The following is a 6,342-nucleotide window of genomic DNA, read 5'->3' as shown; positions in this document are numbered from 1 at the left end:
GCCGAGGAGGAAGGTACTGGAAGAGACATAGCAGGTGCCCGGCATCCTAAGGCGAGCACCCTGCCATTTGTCAGCCGGCTGCCCTGAAGGTTAAGGCGCAGCCAGCCGGGTGGAGCCACGTGCTGACCGGCCCGCCGGTCAGACAAGGGCCGCCCTAGTCTGAGGCCGCCTGTGAAAGAGCCTCCACGCTTCCTTGGGGACCCGCCCAGCCGCTCCAGGCTACCAGCACGGACCCGCCGGGACCGCCCCGCCCAGACCCGCCGCCAGGGGGCGTGCCACAGCCTGACACCTTATAATTGTTTCTATTATTATTGTATTATTCTTGTTATTATTAAATGACAGTAAATACAAATATTCAAATTATATACTGCCCTTCAGGACAACTTAACGCCCACTCAGAGCAGTTTACAAAGTATATTATCCCCACAAAAACAATCATCCTGTGACGTGGGTGGGGATGAAAGGGCTCTGGAAGAGCTGTGACTGACCCAAGGGTCACCCAGCTGGGTGGAGGAGTGGGGAATCAAACCTGGTTGCTAGGTTGTAGACTGCAAATCTGTCTATACTGTAAAGTATATTAGTTATGATTAACAACTATTCTTTTTGGGGTAGGGTTGCTAGGTCCATATACCCTCCTTATACCCATAGAAGGGGGAGTGTCTTGACACCTTGAGGTAAATTCCTACATACGTGTAAAGTGCACATGCTTCCGGCACCAACACGATGACATCACTTCCAGAGGTGACATCATCACGTGGCACCAGGCTTGCTCCCATACTATGCGCAGAGTCCATTGGGGGCCAAAACTGGCCCCTGCGAAGCATGGAAGTATGCCCACCACCAGGTGCAATGACATCACTTGAGGAGGTGATGTTGTCATGCCAGGAGTTTGCCTGCTGTGCACTTGCCCAGGAGGTTCCTTGTCTCCCAGATCCATTCCCCATGCCTTTTCCCCCCTGCCAGACAGATAAGTGGTGGCAAGGGGCAGACGCTGGAGGATCCCCTCCCCCCACTGGAGGACTGGCAGTTTGGGAGCTTCCAAACCCCTAAAAGTCACCTCTGTCACGGATTTTTTTTAATTTCGCTACCTTTATCTAATGAATAAAGCACTACCAAAAGCTAGTTATTTTTTTTTGTTTTTTGTTCATGCTGTTTGCCTTTCCTCCTGACTTCTTCCCATGTTTTTTACTGCCTGCATTCAAGATCATAATTGCAGCCTGCTGCCTCACTTTGTCTCCTTCTCATCTTCCATTAAATGAATAAAGGAAAATGTCTATCTTAAAATTTCAAAAGATAATGGGGATTAAAGCAACCAATGACAATAAAAGCTCTGTGTAGTATTTCTCCAATTTACTTGGTACCCATTGCATTAGTACAGACAGAAGCTAGACTGTCAAGAGTCATTTATAGCAAAATCCACATTGCAAATATATCCAGTTTGTGTGGTATACCCAGACATTAGCTGCATTTGATGAAAATTCAGGGTTTTTTCAGGGAATTGTTTATTGTTTTGAAAGATTTCTACTTTGTACAGGTAATCCTAGGGAAAGACCACAATACATTTAAAAGGCCCTGGAAGTGGTGTGGCATTTGTGGATTCAAAAGTATCTCTGCCTGTTCTGTAAAGCAGATCAAATGAAAGATATGCCTTTGAGTGTTATGGCTAAAGAAAATTGGTGGCTAAAATCATTCTGTATCTTTGATAGTTCAAAATGACAGGTGCATCCATAAAGGGGATCAACAGCTCCTACATCTTTTTGTTACTCAAAAAAACATTGTTTTCTTCAATCATTTCTGTAGAATGAATGGCTCTCAACAAGGAATTTAATTAATTAACATAGTTCTAAATTCTAGAAAAACAACTCAATATATTCTGCAGAAAAGCAAATTAAAATCACATGGTATCCTCCTGACCACCCACTGTTTGCCAGTCAGGATAGTAATATTGGGGGAGGGGCAGGTGCTGGCTTTGATAAGAAGCCATTCATAACAAATTGTTTAATTCACCTAAAATAGGATCAAATTTGCTATGGAAACAAATACAGCAAAACCATCTAAACTTTCTCTGAATTTTTGTTTCAAGTATTGAGGACCTGGCCAGTCTTAAATGTTCTGTAAGCCTGAAGTATTTCCCCACTGGTTTCTTAATGTTGCCAATTTAATCAATGATTATTTTCTCAGATAGACTGTGTTTTTGGCCTACATAATGAGCAGAAGGGCTCTGCTAGCGAGTATGGTATGCAGTAAATAAGTTGTTAATATCAAGGTTGACTCAGCCTTCCGTCCTTCTGAGGTCAGTAAAATGAGTAACCAGTTTCCTGGGGGTAAAGTGTAGATGACTGGGGAAGGTAATGGCAAACCGTCCTGTAACAAAAAGTCTGCCAAGAAAAGTCATGATGCGACATCCCCCCATGGGTCAGTAATAACGGTGCTTTCACCTTTTTATTATATTGATATGGATTGTGTTATTGGCCCAAAATACTATTGAAGGGAGTTACACTGGGCTGGAATTCTGTCTGCAGTTTCTCTTTGGACTGCTCTATGTATGTCTTATTCTGCAAGTCAAAGGGGGTCATGGGTATTTGGCCAGCAGTGTCAATGGCTGAAATGAGGTTGTCACCCAGAAATGTATCTATCTCCCCTATTTGCATGTGGAGGTCACACCGGCATGATACTGCACTGACATCACAGCATATCCCATTGCCCTGCCAAAGGTGGTGGTGGGAAGCATGCCAGGAGTACGCATAAGATAAGCACTGGAGCCAAGCAAAGGGAAAAGGACATGGCAAACCTAGCTGCAGCCTGTCTCATATTGGTTAAGGTCCCTGTGGGGGGGGGGAGTGGTGGAAGAGAATGATTCTGGGATACCATCCTGGACTTTTGCCCAGGGACCCAGAATCACTATGACCACCCCTGGCCCTAACATATGAAATATTGGTGCTGTGGGACTCTATGAAGTGATTAGGTGCACTGTCATAGGTTGCAGATTTAGTTGGTATTCTAAAGAATAAAATGGTGGAAGGGAGGTATGAACTGATAATTATTTTTCACTTTATGTTTATGGGTTGGGGAGGTTAGGGCACAGTCCTGTTTCATCCCTTTTCTGGCCCCATGTCATCACAGCTCTGCCACTAACTGGCTATAGCTCAAGATTCACCATCTTATCTCCATATTAAGCTGATGTAGGAACTTAGTTGCCATCCTTAAGCCGTTCAGAATGGCCTTAGGGTTTCACTCTTACTTTTAAATTATTGTTTCTTTTAGAAATTATTTCTATTGAAGCACAGCTATCTTTATGTGTGACCTGTATAATGAAGAATAGCTTTCCTGCTGCAACTGCTTCTACACTATATTAATATTTTAAATAGAGCCAATGATCGCTTTAAGTTTGGAAATATCTTTTCACCTAACAAGCAATTAAATGAAGTTTATAAGAACACACTCTTTGGTTTTGAGACTAATTTAAGATTTTAATGAAGAGGAATAAAACAGTGAGATATGGAACAGAATAGCTCAGGAGGTTGAATTAGATTATCTTTATTTTTTTTCCAGAAAAGCAAAATTGCACTGGAAGCTGGTAATGTCTAGCCCTGATGAACTTTTACACTGAATTATCCAGGGAAAGAAATCTTTATTATTTTGATCTATGAAGGGACTATTTGTATAGAGAGGCACGTTTCTTGTGTGCATGGTATACGCAACTCACAAATAAAAGATGCGCAAATAAAAGATGATTAATGGAAAACCTCTTTGCTACCAGCATTTTATTAAAAACATTGACAATAAAGGCAATACCAAGGATGGTTTAGTTTTCTGTTATTGTACCATTCAGTGTTCTTTTAATTGCAAAGAAAGAATGTCTATGTATCCCCTGCCTCCATGGGGGAACAGCAACCCTATACAAAGCTCTTCATGGCCTTGGTCCATTGTATCTACCAGACTGCCTCTCTCCCTGTATCCAGGGTGGTACCTGCAGAAGGCCCTGTTCAGATGAGCAAAGTTTCAGAGTGTAGTGCTGGGGGACTGCTGCTTGGCCTCCAGACTATGAGATCCCACAAGGTTCCTCCATCTTATCCCTCATCCTTTTCAATATGTATGTAACGCTGCTGGGAGAGGTTATACAGAGTTTGGGGCTGAGTTGCCACTAATGTGTGGATGACACTCAGCTCTGACTCACGGTTCCAGAAGATCCCAAAGAGGCTGAGGAAACTGCAAAGAGCTGGCCAGAGTGAGTATGGAATGGATGAGGGTTGACAATCTGAAACTTAATCTCAAAAAACGGAGGTGGAGGGAAAGTTTGACTCAGGAAATGGGTGTCAGCTGTTCTAGATATTGTTGTACTTCCCTTAAAGGAGCAGTTTTGTAGTTTGGGGGTGCTGCTGGGCATGAACAAGAAAAATATTGCCACTGTGGTACATGTCCTGGTAACATCCAGATTAGATTAATGAAATGCACTCCAGGTGGGGCTGCCTTTGAAGACTGTCTGGAAGTTACAGGTAGTATAGAATGCTGCAACCAAAGTACTGATTGGAGTTGGTCGTAGGGACCATATAATTCCAGTCTTGTTCCATCTATACAAGCTCCCAATTTGCTTCTGAGGTGAAGTCAACGTGCTGGTATTGACTAAATCCCTACATGGCTTGGGGCCAACATACCTTAAGGACTGCCTTTTCCCATATGAACCTAACAGGCCACTCCAGTCATCTTCAGAGGCCCTATTTCAGGTTTCTCTGCCATATGAGGTTAGAATGATAGCAATCAAAGAAAGGGCCTTCTTGATCATAGCACCAAAACTTTAGGACTCCCTCTTCAGGGAGCTCTATTGTTGTCTTCTGCCAATTGATGAAGACTTTTTAAAATTTTAAATTCTGTTTTAATGTTCAAATATTTTCATGTTTACTTGTTTGCCACCTGGAGGAACTTATTTGGTAGAAAGATGGCATTAAAATATTTTAAATAAATTCATTTAATTTAAATAAATAAATATGCAGTCCACATTTTTAAGTACAATTTTTTTTCTTCTTTGAGGCCAGCAACATTGCTAATCACAGAAAAACAAAATACCTCAAAATAGTAAGTACAAGCTATTAAGGATGCAGACAGTGGCTAATGACAGAGAAAAGAAATGGAACAGAGAAATGCATGCAGAAAATGTCAAAAAGATCAGAAATTACTACTCTACAGCCATGATTTCATTCCCCAAGGACAACCAATGCGTCGCTCAAGAAGCAGCTGAAATACTGGAAAGGAAGAAGCAATGACCCTTTATAGAGATTCACTGACTAGGATATGTATAAGAATTGTGTCAGAAGGGGAACTAGCATAAATAATTATAGTTCAATTTTAAAATGTAATACCACAACACATAAGAATGATGTCGGTGGCGGGGGGGGGGGGGGGAACTAGCATAAATAACTAGACTTTGATTTTAAAATGCAGTTCCACAATTGCCTTCTTAAAATATGTTGTGAGAAGGTATGGCTACTTGAATGTTAGTGTTCAGGGGAAAATATTAATATGCTGTACTACACACATGATAAATCCTGGATCTCTTTGCCCTGATCGGAGCACATTGTGTGATAAAAGACAACACTTTCTCCTTCCAGTATGGACAATTACACATTATTCTTCAGAGCACCTGTATCTCAAGATACTATGAAATTTAAAAAACTATAGCAAACACTCTTGAAATATACTTTTTTCCAACTTAAATGTGAATATCTGCAAGTGCAAACTTAAACCGTGCTTGGAGCAGCTGTTCCCTCATTCACAAGCCTAAAATGATAAACTTGCCCCTGACCAAGGTCCTGGTTGTTATTATTCCCCCTGCCATAGTGAGTTACTACTCCTTACCTACTTATTCATGGCATATTGATCCAGAATATGGCACGCCTTTCATCTTCAACAATTTCTGCCGCAGGATTACCTAATTATAACCTCTGTCCCGACAGCTGGCAGGGTTGACTAACCAAGATTTTTGGACAAGAGATAATCTTCATGAAGGGAAAACATGCATTATTGTCTATGAAGTGTGGTTTTAATGTTTAATTTGTAGTACAGATCAGTTTTACAAGCCCCCAAGTGGCAAAATAGCAAGAACCAACCAACCTTCACTGAATAAGAAGGCAAGTTTCCCAATTAGCTCTGTGCAAACCTTGATTGCTCTTTATAAACATATTTTTTTTACTGACTTGGTATATTTGTTCATTAAGACAAACATAACTACTTGATTTTGATCTGTTTGGAGAGTTCCCAAACTAGCCATTTACAGAAAACTAAGCATTTGGGGTGAGGACTTGAATTTCATAAGTGACAGTATAAATATTTTTTCTACATTGAGAA

This window comes from Eublepharis macularius, chromosome 5 (genome assembly GCF_028583425.1).
Source record: "Eublepharis macularius isolate TG4126 chromosome 5, MPM_Emac_v1.0, whole genome shotgun sequence".
Taxonomy (NCBI): domain Eukaryota; kingdom Metazoa; phylum Chordata; class Lepidosauria; order Squamata; family Eublepharidae; genus Eublepharis; species Eublepharis macularius.
Note: the sequence above shows the minus strand (reverse complement) of the source record.